Here is an 18701-nt window from a genome sequence, read left to right as displayed (position 1 = left end):
GGGAATTTGATGAGCTTGCTGATGAGACTGCTGTGTTGATGTGTAAAGAAACAAATTGTTTTTTTTTTCCCGCAGGATTCAACGGCGATTTAGAAACAAAAAAATACTTTTGTGATTTTATGTTTTTTATCTCTGAAAGTCCCTCATGAGGAGAGCAGGTTTGCCTGTTGCACATTATGTATATAAGTATACTATATACACATTATATATATATATATATATATATAGATATATTATATATATATATATGTATATAAAATTTCTGACTCACATCGGGATCGAACCCCGATCTCTCAATTGCAAAGCAAGGGCCCCACCAGTTGACCCACCACAGGCACCCGGGTCTTTCGTTAGCCAGAAATTTTATATCTATGAAACACGTGGTCATGTGTTGATTAGCCCATATAATATATATATATATATATACTATATATATATATATATATATTTATTTATTTATTTATTTAGTTTATATACCTTTTCAAGAAAAGACTGTCCTCTCTGACTTTCGTCTGTGTTCACCAATTTGATTTATAAGAAAATTTCTCAAGAGAAGCGAAAGATAGAACAATCTTTTGGCGATCTGGACTTTATTGCCCTAATTTTGAACATGGCATGGCAGTGCTTCTGATAAATAAATTGCTTTTTTCTCTGCATTTTACTATATCTATCTATTTGGTTTTAAACGGTTACGACCTTTTGACATAATGTTTTGCATGAGTACAATGGATATCAATCGTGCGAATGATCTACTAATAATACACATACCATTGTAATTTTAAAATCTAATAGTAATGATAACAAGAGCTTATATTAATGTAGAGTAACAAAAATAACCATATCCTCTGCATTCCAAGATTTAGTAGTCTGCAGTGTTAACTGTCACACCCATAAGAACTATTGCAGCCAGCGACGTTTTGGAGTAGCAGTAAATGCCGTTTGTTATTCTTAAGGAAGTTTCATTAAAAACAATTACAAGGATGTAAGATATAGAAGGAAATTATACTCCAAATAATATATTTATATATATATATATATTATATTATAGAATATATATATAATATATATACAAATATTATATTATATTATACCCGTATATATACATAGATATTTCTCTTCGTAAACTTGATTCCAGTTTGCCCTCGAATTATTATATAATCATTTATTTTCCTTTTTGTTTTGGAGATATAATAATTTTAAGCTGTCGAGTGTCCGGCTCGGCAGTTGGTTGATAATCGCAGGTCAGTTTCTTCTTCCATTCTCTTTGAAAAAATTATATACTATGATTTTGTCTTAATCATCACACTGCAGAATGTGATGTTGCTTTCAACGGCGGCTAGTTCGCAACAGTACTCGTGATGTCACAGTCCTTGTAGATCTGTACGAATACATACTATATATTTATATACATATATATATATATATATATATATATATATATATCATATATATCACACATATATATATATATTATTATCATTATATGTATATATGTATGTATGATGCATGTATAATATGTATGTATGTGTGTGTATGTAAAAATGTAAATATATTCTTCTTTTGAAATAGGAAACGTCTCAAGTATAAAAGGCCCGTTAAAACACTCTGGTTTAAAGCTAAGGACTATATTTCGGTGGACTTACTTCCACCCTTATCAAGTAGTAAATGACACAATGAGTTTCATTAGCCAAGGACTATATTTCGGGGCATATCTCCCACTATACATTTCGCTAATGAAACACCTTGTCATTCACTGCTTGATAAGTGTGGAGGTGAGTCCACCGAAATATAGTCTTTAGTTTTAAACCAGAGTGTTTTAATGGGCCTTTTATACTCGAGATATATTATACATATAATGTGCGTGTCACAAAGCTAGGAGACTCAGATTCGACTCAGTGGCAAGACTGGCAAATGGGCAGGTTCAGCTAAACACCGATTTTGCTTCTGTTGACCTAACTAAGCCGTGAATGATTTACGTGCGCCTAAACAACTGTGTAACCTAGTAGTACAGTTTATGGCGATATTGTTTAAGCAACAACAACCTGATTAACGACAGAATACCCAAATGCGGGGGTGCATGTGACATTATTTCTCATGTGTTGTACTTATACGCGCAAGAAGACTTGCATGCAGTATTAGGATTAACCTTTTGACTTTCCAACTTGCTGGTGTCTGCAATGCAATCTTCACGGTAGGTCACTCTGGGCAAATACTTTCTCGTTCGACCATTGATAACCCTAGAAATTCAGTTTTGTCAGCTGTGTATCCATCAGAATTAATCGACACAAAAAAGAAAAAAAATTACAGGAACAGATCAAACCTCACATTTGATGCGTTTTTTTTTTTTTTTTTTTGCCTCCGTGTTTTGGGGGGTGGGGTGCGGGGGGGGGGCGGGTGGGGGCGCTGAATGGTCGAAACCGCAGGCAGAGAAGAGGCCATAAAAACTGGGAGAGAAGTGTTAGTGTAACGAGGAATCACGACAACCATCCGCTTCATAAAAGGAAGAAAGAGAGAGAGAGAGAGAGAGAGGGAGGAGTGGCTTGTAGGGTGGGATGAACCTAGGCAGTAGGGGAGGACCTTAGTTTTTATTACTCTTGATGAAAAGTTTTACGGCGCGAGCTGTCACTTCCCTCCGTGGTTTGACGCGCCTAATTAACACCCAGGTTAATGATGTGATTACCCCTAAGGTGTTTGTCGTTGCGTTGCGGTTTTGCGGGTGGAAATCTTTGCTTTATTGGACTTAGGAAGGATTTAATTTGCGCTATTGTTGTCATTATTATCATGCGCAAATTCTCACGACACCAGCCGAATAGGTCCTTAAATTGCTCGGACCAATCCCTCTACGCCAAGAGAGAGAGAGAGAGAGAAGAGAGAGTAGAGAGAGAGAGAAGGAGAGAGAGCAGAGAGGAATCCTCAAGAAGAGTCAGCATGAAATCAGATGAAAGTTTCTAAGTAAGGACGTTGTGTATGAAATCTATGTCGAGTTGTCATCTTGTTTTAACAGAAACTTAATTTAACAATGAGTCAGTAATAATTTCATGGCGAAGCCAAAATTCCATCTCCTTTAATTCATCACATTATCAAAGCGTAGTTAAACGAACTTATTCCGAAATAATTTAAGGATTTTCAAATGTGTTAAAATCATTTCACCTTCTGAGGTATTGAAATTAGTATAAGTCATTTGACTCTGCAACTATAAAGATTTTTCTTTATCGGTCGTCAAAAGATATAGGCGATCTTCACTTAACACTGGTATCAGAACACAAACGTTTAAGGAACATTAACGACACATGATTTTTTTCTTGCTGTTAGGACAAAATGTGCCTTTGTTCTCATCTGCGTCAAAGAGGTGATTTATTAAGAAGGGGATTTATGACCATGTCTTGTTTCCATGTTGCTGCTTTTTAAACGGAAAAGTTATCATTTTCTTCCTCTAACTTCTACTTATCTTATTGGCTGTTCAGGTTTCTTCCAACTTGTCTTGAAGATAACACTTAGTCCACTTTGTTAATGTACTCTCAGAAATTAGGTATATAAATGTTTGCACTTTTCGTTTTTTGTCCTAGATATGGAAAAACGGGAAAAGAGTGTAGTATATCTATATATATATATATATATATAGTATATATATATAAAATATATATTTATATATATGTGTGTGTGTGTGTGTGGTGTAGAATCTACTTGTCACTTTTTTACCAGATACTATGTTCAATTGTAATAGCCACAATGCCCTCTCAACTTCTTGAATTCTTTGCTCTTATTTGGATACGCTTGTCACTGCAAAGCCTGAAGATCCAAGTTCAAAGAAATGTGAAGAAATTGGGATGTCTGGTACCGGGAAATGAACCCAGGTCCCATAATCACAAAGAGGTCACGTTGCCGAACCCTGACCACGAGAAGGATATATGTATATATATATATATACATATATATATATATATTATTATATATATAAATATATATATATATTAGTACATTACCCATGAGTAGGCTCAAATACGAAACTGGATTATAAAAAATTTTTTAATTCATCACTACATTTACTATCAAATTCCGGTTCAATATTTTTTCACGAAACTCACACATACACACACACATATATATATAGTGTGGTGGGTCTTGAATGTATTATACTATTTCGGCAACGACCATAACCGCATTCAGCTAACAACCCGATACATAATTCACTGCATGGCCCAGCAGGCACACTGTACGATTTAACCCAAAATACCGCCATCCTCCTGGAATCTAACTCAGCCCCTTTCGCAAGCAGATCTAGCTATAGTAGAGTCACATCAACCGTGCATTTGACGTCTAGGGCCAGTCCCTTACGACGCTCCCTGATTGGCTGTTGATAAGCCAATTACAGGGTCTGGCAAAACTCTCACTCTCTCGAGAGAGTTCACATAGGTAGGATGCATGTTCCACCTTTGATGGGCGTGTAACTGGACCTTCCAAAATTCAAGCGGAGATCCAGTGCATTACTGCTCTAATACTATTCGCATTGCTTTTTACACATTTTTAGCTAATTATTCTTTGCATTTCTAAATTAAAAGTGAAGGGTAACAAAAAACATATCTTCTTTCCGTATTTCCCTTTACCTTCTCTCCTTCTTCCTAACGAACACCATATTCTTTGGAAGCTTCAATTTCAGGTCAGTCGTTCCATATGAACTGGGTTCATCTTCTAAATAATAATAATAATAATAATAATAATAACGCACTGCATTAGTGACGACAAGACTATAGTAGATCCACATCAACCGTGCATTTGATGTCTAGGCCAGTCCCTTACGACGCTCCTGATTGGCTGTTGATAAGCCAGTCACAGGGCTGGAAACTCTCAGTTTCTCTCGAGAGTTCGCATAGGTAGGATGTGTGTTTCCACCACTCTGAGGATAACGTTTGAAAGACGTATCCCCCAGGAAAGAGGAAACACACATCCTACCTATGTGAACTCTCGAGATAGAGTGAGAGTTTCCAACCCTGTGATTGGCTTATCAACAGCCAATCAGGAGCGTCGTAAGGGACGGGCCTAGACATCAAATGCACGGTTGATGTGAATCTGCTATAGCTCTCCTCCTAAGGAGAACCCACGTTTGGCTTCAGCCTCCAAAGTATTCCAACGACACAGAATATTCGGTCAACATTTTCGTCATGAGGCAGTTCGCGACGGCGCCAACTTGAGGGGCTGGCGTCGTCACGAGAGCGACGTCGACCGAAATAATTACTGGGCTGCTTTGGGGAGCAAGGGGCCACAATGACATAAGGATGGTACCCTGACAGTAATTGCAACCGAAATACACGGAAACAAAGGCGTTACCTGTAGGTCTTTTCCAGTTCCCAAAACTTGGAAAGAACTGGAAGGAGCTGAATGCTTATACACACACACACACACACACGCACACACACACACACACACGCACACACACACATGTAAAAGAGTGATTGGTAGGGATAAAACTGAGTGAGTTTGTTCAGTTTTATCCCTACCAATCACTTTTTACCTGTCTGTACACTCACACACACACACACACACACACACACACACACATATATATATATATATATATATATATATATATATACATATATACAAACAGGTAAAAGAGTGGACAGGTAGGGATACAATCTGAGCGAGTTTGGATAAGGCACTACGCGTGCGAATCAGGTGTTTTTTGTTGTGAAAAAAGCTATGTGATAAATTTCAGAGTAGAGGGAATACCTGTAGTGGCATACATGGACTAAAAAAAAAAAAAACTTTTTATAAAATATATAAGACAGGCAAATTTGTGGTGAGTGGTGAGACTGTAATGTACAGAACTGGAATTGTTACGAGCAATAACAGAATTCTTATGGTGGAAGTCAAGCCTTTGTTGACATTTGTAGGCGGGGCAGTGATTTTTGGCACAGAAATTGACTTGAGAGAAGGATGTGTTATGTCTCCCCAGAAGGGCAATGGATGTAGTTAGTAGGCGAGTGGACTGAGAATGGTGCGTGGAATGGCTGATGCCTGTGGCAGACGATACGGTGCTGACTGGGGACATCGAAGATAATCTCAGAGACTATGGAAAGAGTTTAAATCTTACTGCATACGGGGAAGGTGGGACATGTAGGTAAAACAGTTAGGTTATGACTAAATGCAAACTAAAAAATATGAGAGTAATAAATATGAGTATCGGGGTGAGGAAAAACCGAAGTCACAGATTCGTTCAAATAATTAGAGGTTAATATGTCGATGAGAAAAGAGCGAGTCACAGAACAAGTGAAACGAGGAAGGCGGCCGGTTATGTGCTAGAGATCGGGAAGACGCCTGGAATTCGATCTCCTGACACCTGAATCACTCTATCTATCGGTTGTTATCTCTCTTCATGTTACTGAATGAGTCAAAAAAAATATTAAGAGGTCCAAAGTTTCTTCGGCACAATCGAGTTTTCTGTACGGCGTAGGTATAATGCTGTATAAAACTCTCTGTCGCGGCCGTGGTGGCCTGTGTTGGTGGCACCTATAGCGATTCCAGACGCAAGATCGTGGCTAACTTTAAACATAAATAAAATAAAAACTTCTGAGGCTAGAGAGGCTGGAATTTGGTGTGTTTGATGATTGGAGGGTGGATGATCACCAGACCATTTTTTGGGGGGGGGGGGGGTACCAGCCCTTCTAGCCTCAGTTAGTTTTTCAAGATCTGAGATAGGAACTAAAAAGAAAAAAGCGGACAGGGACAGACAAAGCCAGCCATCTCAAGAGTTTTCTTTTACAGAAAAATAAAACAAAAAAAAATTGGGATTGTCATATATCTAGCAATGCCCTTACATAAAAAAATTTGGCAGAGGAATGTACATCCCGACTCAAATCTGTTTCTAATGGATACTGTTTAATGAAGGGATGTACCCAAGTATCGGTATCGGTGGTATCGGCTAATTTTTGTGGTATCGGTATTGTTGAATTTCTGGCCGATAGCAGCCGATACATTTTTTCATTAGTATAGGGATTTAAAATCCTTCTAGGCTTCCTAAAATATATATATTAACAAAGCCCACCATATAAAGTTTGGCATAATATTAATTTTCTGTACCTCTTTTCCTTTCTACGATAATTACATTGAATATTATCTTTAATAAAATTCTAAATTTAACTTAGTTCTGATGGTCCAAGTCCAGTATGAGTTGGAACTTGCAAAAGGATCTGTGATTTTTTTGAGTTGAATGTTTTGTTGATCTATACTGAGAAACAAACTCTGGTCCTTTCTTAATCTTATTTTTACTTATGTACCGGTATCTCATTGTTCTTGGGATTGCTTAATAAAAACAATATGTATTGTAATGAGGCAAAGGATTAACCCCTCCATTGCCAGAACCTTTCATAATCTAAATAAATAAGTCTGTTAACTGTTTCTAGCCAATATATAAATTAAAACTCAGAATAAAAGTATTTATGAGTGATTTCAGATTGCTCGTCACCCCATGAATTCGAGTAAGCACTACGTACCCTAATTGTTAAGAGTCTTCTAATGGTAGCCATAATATAAGCCAAACTGTACCCAGGTAATAAAGGGATTAAATACTTAATAGTTTATACGTGATGTTATCTTGCAATATAACTTATGCCTTTGAAATTGTTTATAAATATAACCCTATTATATGACCTTTCAACTTTTGAACCTTTAATATACAATAACCAGAGAACAAGAATGATTTTAGTAACAATATATATTCCCCTAAACAGTGTTATGGACGGGAAACAGGTATCTCGGTATCGGCTTTAAAAGTTGGTATCGGTATCGGCCAATGATCGGTATTGGTGCATCCCTATTTGATATGCGAATAACACACACACACACACACACACAAAGTAGATATCAGATTAGCTACATAGAGATGTAACAAAGTTACCTATCATTATGACTAAATACAGAGTCAGTAAGAGTTTATGATACACTTTTTTAAAATAAAAACCCAATATATATATACACACATATACTATTTTTATAAATATATAAATACATATATCTATATATATATTTATATATATACTATATGTATAAATATATACATATACATATATATATGTGTGTGTGTCATTCCCAAACATATGTCAATGTTTATCATCAAGAATTAAAAACATTTTCATTCGTTACATGTGTAAAAGACGTAATGTACAGAATCTTCGATGCATCTGAATGTTGGCCCACCCGATGTTTGCAGTTGCAAATGACACGCTACGAGCTAACACTGGAAAGGATCAAAGTCCATCTTTGCACTATTTGAATACGATCCCTCGGAATGACGCCGTGACGAGGTTATCTAATTGTTATCAATTATAGGTCAACGCACCGCTGTAGAGCGAAGTACTAATGGAAATAACCACCTGACCAACTTAAGCGTATCTGTGTACACAGCAGTACAAAAGAAGGGAAGAGAGAGAAATATTATATATGTAATATATGGAACCACAGCACAACGTGTTCGCGGGTACTTCAGCATCTAATTCCATTCTCCGGTCAGATGCCTCATTCGAGATCGAAAGAGAGCATCAAAGCGACCGGTGATAATCTCGAAGAAGTCCTCAGTGTCGAGTTCTTCGCAGACATGACCGATATTTGCAGGTATAAATGAACTGGCCCAAACGAAACAGAATGCTGGAGTTTAGGTCGAATAGCGCCTCCGTACGTCGTGGTGTTCATTTATGGTCTACATGCGGTCAAGTTATGCCAGACGTCTCTGAACGAATTAGATTAGTGGTCATGATACTATAGTAGATCCACATCAGCCGTGCATTTGATGTCAAGGCCAGTCCCTTACGACGCTCCCGATTGGCTGTTGATAAGCCAGTCACAGGGCTGGAAACGCTCAGTCTCTCTTGAGAGTTCACATGGGTAGGATCTATGTTCCATCTCTCCTGTGGGATACTTCTTTCAAAAGTATCCTTCAGGAGAGGTGGAACATGCATCCTACCTATGTGAACTCTCTCGAGAGAGTGAGAGTTTCCAGCCCTGTAATTGGCTTATCAACAGCCAATCAGGAGCGTCGTAAGGGACTGGCCTAGACGTCAAATGCACGGTTGATGTGAATCTACTATAGCTAGATCTGCTTGCGAAAGGGGCTGAGTTAGATTCCAGGAGGATGGCGGTATTTTGGGTTAAATCGTACAGTGTGCCTGCTGGGCCATGCAGTGAATTATGTATCGGGTTGTTAGCTGAATGCGGTATGGTCGTTGCCGAAATAGTATAATACATTCAGACCCACACACTATATATATATGTGTGTGTGTATGTGTGAGTTTCGTGAAAAATATTGAACCGGAATTTGATATTAGTAATGTAGTGATGAATTAAAAAATTTTTTATAATCCAGTTTCGTATTGAGCCTTACTCATGGGTAATGTACATAATATATATATATATTTATATATATATATATATATATATATGGTATTATATATAATATATACATATATCCTTCTCGTGGTCAGGTCGGCAACGTGACCTCTTTGTGATTATGGGACCTGGTTCATTTCCCGGTACAGCCCAAAGACATCCCAATTTCTTCACATTTCTTTGAACTTGGATCTTCAGGCTTTGCAGTGACAAGCGTATCCAAATAAGAGCAAAGAATTCAAGAAGTTGAGAGGGCATTGTGGCTATTACAATTGCATATGTATCTGGTAAAAAGTGACAAGTAGATTCTACACCACACACACACACACATATATATATAATATATATTATATATATATATATATATATATATATATATATATTATATATATACACTCTTTTCCCGTTTTTCCATATCTAGGACAAAAACGAAACGTGCAACATTTATATACCTAATTTCTGAGAGTACATTAACAAAGTGGACTAAGTGTTATCTTCAAGACAAGTTGGAAGAACCTGAACAGCCAATAAGATAAGTAGAAGTTAGAGGAAGAAAATGATAACTTTTCCGTTTAAAAGCAGCAACATGGAAACAAGACATGGTCATAAATCCCCTTCTTAATAAATCACCTCTTTGACGCAGATGAGAACAAAGGCACATTTTGTCCTAACAGCAAGAAAAAAAATCATGTGTCGTTAATGTTCCTTAAACGTTTGTGTTCTGGTACCAGTGTTAAGTGAAGATCGCCTATATCTTTTGACGACCGATAAAGAAAATCTTTATAGTTGCAGAGTCAAATGACTTATACTAATTTCAATACCTCAGAAGGTGAAATGATTTTAACACATTTGAAAATCCTTAAATTATTTCGGAATAAGTTCGTTTAACTACGCTTTGATAATGTGATGAATTAAAGGAGATGGAATTTTGGCTTCGCCATGAAATTACTGAACTCATTGTTAAATTAAGTTTCTGTTAAAACAAGATGACAACTCGACAATAGATTTCATACACAACGTCCTTACTTAGAAACTTTCATCTGATTTCATGCTACTCTTCTTGAGGATTCCTCTCTCTCTCTCTCTCTCTCTCTCTTGGCGTAGAGGGATGGTCGAGCAATTTAAGGACCTATTCGGCTGGTGTCGTGAGAATTTGCGCATGATAATAATGACAACAATAGCGCAAATTAAATCCTTCCTAAGTCCAATAAAGCAAAGATTTCCACCCGCAAAACCGCAACGCAACGACAACACCTTAGGGTAAGCACATCATTACCTGGGTGTTAATTCGGCGCGTCAACCACGGAGGGAAGTGACAGCTCGCGCCGTAAAACTTTTCATCAAGAGTAATAAAAACTAAGGTCCTCCCCTACTGCCTAGGTTCATCTCCCACCCTACAGCCACTCCTCCCTCTCTCTCTCTCTCTCTCTTTCTCCTTTATGAAGCGGATGGTTGTCGTGATTCCCTCGTTACACTAACCACTTCTCTCCCAGTTTTTATGGCCTCTTCTCTGCCTGCGGTTTCGACCATTCAGCGCCCCCACCCAGCCCCCCTCCCCCCCCCGAACCCCCCCCCCGACCCCACCCCCCAAAAACACGGAGGCAAAAAAAAAAAAAAAAAAAAAAAAACGCATCAAATGTGAGGTTTGATCTGTTCCTGTAATTTTTTTTTCTTTTTTGTGTCGATTAATTCTGATGGATACACAGCTGACAAAACTGAATTTCTAGGGTTATCAATGGTCGAACGAGAAAGTATTTGCCCAGAGTGACCTACCGTGAAGATTGCATTGCAGACACCAGCAAGTTGGAAAGTCAAAAGGTTAATCCTAATACTGCATGCAAGTCTTCTTGCGCGTATAAGTACAACACATGAGAAATAATGTCACATGCACCCCGCATTTGGGATATTCTGTCGTTAATCAGGGTTGTTGTTTTTTTTGCTTAAACAATATCGCCATAAACTGTACTACTAGGTTACACAGTTGTTTAGGCGCACGTAAATCATTCACGGCTTAGTTAGGTCAACAGAAGCAAAATCGGTGTTTAGCTGAACCTGCCCATTTGCCAGTCTTGCCACTGAGTCGAATCTGAGTCTCCTAGCTTTGTGTACACGCACATTATATGTATAATATATCTCGAGTATAAAAGGCCCATTAAAACACTCTGGTTTAAAACTAAAGACTATATTTCGGTGGACTCACCTCCACACTTATCAAGCAGTGAATGACAAGGTGTTTCATTAGCGATGTATAGTGGGAGATATGCCCCGAAATATAGTCCTTGGCTAATGAAACTCATTGTGTCATTTACTACTTTGATAAGGGTGGAAGTAAGTCCACCGAAATATAGTCCTTAGCTTTAAACCAGAGTGTTTTAACGGGCCTTTTATACTTGAGACGTTTCCTATTTCAAAAGAAGAATATATTTACATTTTTACATACACACATACATACATACATATATACATGCATACATACATACATATATATATATATGTGTGATATATATATATATATATATATATATGTATATAAATATATAGTATGTATTCGTACAGATCTACAAGGACTGTGACATCACGTACTGTTGCGAACTAGCCGCCGTTGAAAGCAACATCACATTCTGCAGTGTGATGATTAAGACAAAATCATAGTATATAATTTTTTCAAAGAGAATGGAAGAAGAAACTGACCTGCGATTATCAACCAACTGCCGAGCCGGGCACTCGACAGCTTAAAATTATTATATCTCCAAAACAAAAAGGAAAATAAATGATTATATAAATAATTTCAGAGGGCGAACTGGAAATCAAGTTACGAAAGAGAAATATGTATATATGTATATATACGTATATAATATATATATATATATATATATATATATATATTATATATATATATATATTTGGAGTATAATTTCCTTCTATATCTTACATCCTTGTAATTGTTTTTAATGAAACTTCCAAGAATAACAAACGGCATTTACTGCTACTCCAAAACGTCGCTGGCTGCATAGTTCTTATGGGTGTGACAGTTAACACTGCAGACTAATAAATCTTGGAATGCAGAGGATATGGTTATTTTTGTTACTCTACATTAATATAAGCTCTTGTTATCATTACTATTAGATTTTTTAAAATTACAATGGTATGTGTATTATTAGTAGATCATTCGCACGATTGATATCCATTGTACTCATGCAAACACATTATGTCAAAAGGTCGTAACCGCTTAAAACCAAATAGATAGATATAGTAAAATGCAGAGAAAAAGCAATTTATTTATCAGAAGCACTGCCATGCCATGTTCAAAATTAGGGCAATAAAGTCCAGATCGCCAAAAGATTGTTCTATCTTTCGCTTCTCTTGAGAAATTTTCTTATAAATCAAATTGGTGAACACAGACGAAAGTCAGAGAGGACAGTCTTTTCTTGAAAAGGTATATAAATAAATAAATAAATAAATATATATATATATATATATATATATATATATATATATATATATATATATATATATATATATATATGGGGCTAATCAACACATGACCACGTGTTTCATAGATATAAATTTCTGGCTAACGAAAGACCCGGGTGCCTGTGTGGGTCAACTGGTGGGGCCCTTGCTTTGCAATTGAGAGATCGGGGTTCGATCCCGATGTGAGTCAGAAATTTTATACATATATTATATACTATATATATATATATATATATATATATATATAATGTGTATATAGTATACTTATATACATATATGTGCAACAGGAACCTGCTCTCCCTCATGAGGGGACTTTCAGAGATAAAAACATAAATCACAAAGTATTTTTTGTTTCTAAATCGCCGTTGAATCCTGCGGGAAAAAAAACAATTTGTTTCTTTACACATCAACACAGCAGTCTCATCAGCAGCTCATCAAATCCCCCTGTACACAGCGCCTTTCAGCTCTTTCCTGCCCACAATTTTGCACTTCTTGGATATCACCTTTCCGCATGATTGAAGATCCTCAGTATCCTGAGAGATAAATTCACACCAAAATCTTCAACTTCTTTGTCATTGAAGGGCATTCAACGTCCATTCTCCATTTTCATTATGATTCAACAACACCGTCATTCATTCTCCCTTTGCCTTCCACAGACTCGTCTAGATTTCATCCCAATCTTTGGCGTAGAGCCTACAGCTTTTCTTGTTACCTCTATTCTGTGATTCACCTCATATCTTAACCATCTCCTATTGTATTTACATCCAAATATACTAATCAACTAATACTAGTCTTCTACCATCCATTAGGTTCGTCGTTCGACGAGTGGGTTACGTTCTCGCCTAACGACTTGGAAGTCCCGAGTTCGATTCTCCACTCTGCCACCGTGGAATCAGAGGAATTTATATGATCAACTAATACCAGTCTTCCACCATCCATTAGGTTCCTCGTTGGACGAGTGGGTTACGTTCTCGCCTACTAACTAGGTAGTCCCGAGTTCGATTCTCCACTCTGCCAACGTGGAATCAGAGGAATTTATTTCTGGTGATTAGAAATTCATTTCTTAGTATAATGTGGTTCGGATCCCACAATAAGCTGTAGGTCCCGTTGCTAGGTAACCAATTGGTTCCTAGCCACGTAAAAATATCGAAGCCTTCGGGCCAGCCCTAGGGGAGCTGTTAATCAGTTCGGTGGTTCTTTTGGTTCAAACTAAGATATAGACTTGATTTTTTCCACATCCATTTGCTATTAATGCCATATTCCTGGTTTCCATTTAGTCCCATAAAATTGTCCTTGCTCACATCTCATCTGAATTTCCTTCTTTTCTGGAAGTAATTTTAAGCTTTCACCAGTCTCTGCAGTTGCCTTCATGATCAAGATCGTTAATCAGATCTTTAGTTATCGCTTGGAGAAGTGAACCATTATTCACTCTCCATTTACGACTCATGCCAAAGTTACTTCTTTCTAATGCACACCATATTCTTTGGAAGCTGGAATTTCAAGTCAGTGGCCCCAGTGGGCTTGTGCCATATGAATAGGATTCATCTTTTCAATAATAATAATAATAATAATAATAATAATAATAATAATAATAATAATAATAATAATAATAATAATAATAATAATATCCACCCTTGTTTTCACAGAAGTTAACTCACACTCGACCTTTTCCCCTTTACCAGGACACGAATATCTTTGCAAAAATAAAAGGGCAAAATCATGCTAAATATGTTTTAAATAAAATTTTACACGGTGCATTCCCTTGTGCAATTCTGGAAAGTTGCACATTAGGATACACTGACCGAGAGAGAGAGAGAGAGAGAGAGAGAGAGAGAGAGAGAGAGAGAGAGAGAGAGAGTGTTTTATGACATCGTCACGTTCTGTAACTTCACGAGACTCAGAGGCACTCTTGATCATGCAAAATGAATTTAGTACCTGGAGAACAAAACTTCAGTCAATCAACAACAATAAAGATATACTTGCATTCGTAACTATAGGCTGATGACGACCTGCCTGGTAGTTGTTATACGTACAATTTTGGCGATGGCCGTTTGAAGGAGTATGTGAGTGTGTGCGTGTCTGTTTCTGTGTTTAAGTAACACCAACACTCACAGAGCCGTGAAACACTGCAAAACCGTCCCTTACACAATCTACCGGAAACACCTGTGTTGAAACACGAAACTGAGACAAACATTAAGAGCCAAATCACACCTCAATAAATTTCAAAATGATACGTTTCCTAACCTCACGATCACTCTCGTGTTTCTCCAGCAAGCCTCTTATTCTAAGTTACTTAACGGGGGGAAATTCCAGCTATTGTCTCAGGTAGCTATTCATTATTAAAGACGGGCTAACACTTGTTCCTGTTATTTCACACGCTTGAAACCTGATTTAGGGAATTCAATGATCTTTTACGTCCCTTAAGTTTGTGTGGAAAGTATTACAGGTTTGCCTTACAGTTTTGCTATACAGTAAATTTGAGAAAGTAACATGTCTAAGCCATTTACTTGGCGATACTGGCCTCCGCGGAGTAATTGAATTACGGCCGGCATACTTTTGATATCTTTCTTACTTATAAAAATAAAAATACTGTTCAACAATTTCATTAGACCGTGTATACTAACATTAGTGTAACAGAATAGAATACAGAACTTAGGCCTAAGCCGAAGCGCTGGGACCTATGAGGTCATTCAGCGCTGAAACTGAAATCGAGAGTAAAAGGTTTGAGAGGCGTGAAAGGAAGAAAACCTCAAAGCAGTTGCACTATGATTCAACTGTTAGTGAGGTGGGAGCAGTTAAGGGCCGCAGGGCCTCTGCAAAGACCCTTAAGTACTTTAATGCCTATAGTGCACCACGTGAGGCGCACCGACGGCAATACCCCGCTACGGGGACTAACATTATTATCAGTTCGCTTTCATCATATTAACTGCTCCGAGAGACAAGATGTGGTTTCGTTCACCCGTGAAAAGGACGTAAAAAAGCCGTTCTTCATGCCTTTAAAAGTCATGTGCGTGTCTGCGGAAGTTTGTACACATCAAAGGTTTGCCTTGATCTTTTTGATGGAAATGTAATACGTCCATTTTTTATATAAACCGTTCTACATGAAGCAGATTCTTCATAATCCCAAGGAACCATAAGAAATGACTCTTGACTCCATTCATTTCCAAGACCTTTCCCAGGAATTATGGTAAAACCATTTAATGCCCATCAAATGACATTTCATATTTTCCATACGGAGGTGTGAAGAGATTAATAATTCATTCCTTCTCTGTAACAGGGACACATAACGCAAACATCTGCCTTCTCCAGGAGACCTACTTATCGAAGTCATCAAACCCGGAGCGGGCTCCAGATGATCTCAGATCTGTTCTTAAGGGGATCACACCATGAAACTTTTGCCTCCTTTATAACACGTTGAAGAGAACCTCGGTACTAACGGATGGCTTAAATACCCTTTTTATTTCTGTTATATATATCAGAGACGATACTATAATTTCTTTTGTTGTGGTAAAAGTTTAAAGTAGGTCCCTTTGTCATCGAAGCGTCACTGTCCGCAAGCAAGTGATGACGGGACCCATCTTGGTTAACTGTCAATTTTAGTTTTAATATAACAGGAAACAACATTAGTCTTTTCCTTCAATACTGATCTATGTGAATCTTTAGGCAGGTCTCCGAAACAGCTGAATGTGACAACCTATCTTTGTTGAAAAGAACAATTTCCTTTCTCATTTCAATGTCCTGGCTGAAATGTGGGGTGAGGTCAGAGGTCAATAACCGACTGCTGCATTTTGGCAGAGGCCAAGAAAGAGCTTTGTCGATAGTGTCTGGAACTAATTAATTTAAAAGTTAGGAAATTATCCCTACGGTTGCTTACTGTTCCATATCACTTAGGATTGATTGAGTCGTGATATCTGCTAATGAGAAAAATTAGCATTGATGATATTCAATCTTCTGTAACTATCACCATGGGAAAGTATGTAATAAGTGAAAGGAATATTAGGATTGGAATGTAAAATTTAGGCCAAAGGCCAAGTGCTGTGACCTATGAGGTCATTCAACGCTGAAAAGGAAATTGAGAGCAACGGAGGTTTTCGAGGTAATCAGAGGAAGACCTCCCAGTTGCATTGTGGTTAGGAGAGGGTTAATGAAAGTAAGACGGAAGAAAGAGAATATGAAGCGTTGAGTACAGTAAAAGGAATGAAATGGGTTGCAGCTTGGGGCCGAAGAGACGCTGCAAAGAGCTTGAAGTACCATCCCATTAAGGGGATCAGTGAAATATGATACGCTGATGCTCATTTCCAACCATTATACGAATTGTCATAAAAATCAGGGAAACCAATAAGCCCGATCTCAATTTCGGAAGCAGAAATCGATGGAGAACATCAGCCTCTTACCTTTCTTCTCAATAGTTATTAAGAAGGGCACACATTGTCATTTCACATCATATATCTTGTAGTCGCTAGAATGACGGTTATTTCTGTCATGATTCATGTTATAGGTCTGTATCACACTAGCAAGCAATCTGGTCACGCTTTTTTTTAGACTCCCCAGTGTGGTCTGTCAGTAGTGAGTTGTGTGCGCATTCGGTTATGAACCGTCTTGTTCAGCTCTGTTTGGCTCAGGTCCTAAAATTTAGAGGCTGTAGCTGCTGGGACGAGCTCTCTCTCTCTCTCTCTCTGTCTCTCTCTCTCTCCTCTCTCTCTCTCTCTCTCTCTCTGCGCGATCATTCCGTGGCGGAGGCAATTAACTATATTAGCAGAGTTTTAATACTCGGGTTTCGAGCACTTACCAGCACTCTTTGTCACGAATAAAATAAACTGAGGTGGAAAGAGAGAGAGTCCCAGAGTAGCGTATCCACTTAGTTAGGAATTGCAGAAAGGCAGTAACGACAGAACCGTTACTTTTGGTGCTCATTTGCCAAGACATGACAAAAACAAACACAATTATTCATATATTATAGTTGTATCTGATGACAAACACACTATCAATCTGCAGACGGCAATAAGATGTCCGCAATACCAGTGGTCGCTCGATTAGTTAAACTTGTCAGTCATTGGATGGGTGATCAACATGATAAAGACAGATGGACGCCGTTGGAACATATATGCCGCTTGAACAACAATGGGACAGGACTTGGGGCTACCAACTTAATCCCATTAGGACTAGATGAACCCTGGAAGGATAACACCACCCGGCTCTACTATATATATAATGTATACATACACACACACGAGTACACATAACCCCGGTCGTGTCCACCACATTGTCTAAAATACATCAGGCATTTAAAACGCTGAGCTCTTAGAAGAGTGCCCTCAAAAGAACCCCGTTCTTGCCCTGGAATCGAACCTGGTTCTCCTCGCTTGGAAAGCGACAAGCCTTACCATTCACACTTCGAAAAGTACTATGAAAGCGATCGATCTGTCAGTGAAATTAGAGGCAAAGATTTTTGGGAACAAAAGCAACGGAAGAAGAATAATGTAATATGACGACGACTTCAATTCAACAGAGGTTATCAGATTAAGTGAGGAGTTCTTCCGTACAGGAAAAATCCTTTGGTGCGCTGCTCACATTTTTAATTATTCATTTGCTTATTCGTTTCTTAACCACTGGAGAAAGCCGAGATTTTATTTTCTACGCCATTTTGTTCACACTGATGACAGAAAGTTGTATTCTATTAATTATCAGAATATATAATGTAGGTCACCTTTTCGTTATGTTTACTGTAAACTCCAAAAGTGAGTTTGTGACATTTGATAATACCGAAAATATACAAGCTTAGACAGGATTCAAACTACTCATACAGCCTCTCTCTTTCTCTCTCTCAATTTCTTAATTGTTTGTTTGTA

Source organism: Macrobrachium nipponense, chromosome 1 (assembly GCF_015104395.2).
Source record: "Macrobrachium nipponense isolate FS-2020 chromosome 1, ASM1510439v2, whole genome shotgun sequence".
In the NCBI taxonomy this organism is placed as follows: domain Eukaryota; kingdom Metazoa; phylum Arthropoda; class Malacostraca; order Decapoda; family Palaemonidae; genus Macrobrachium; species Macrobrachium nipponense.
Note: the sequence above shows the minus strand (reverse complement) of the source record.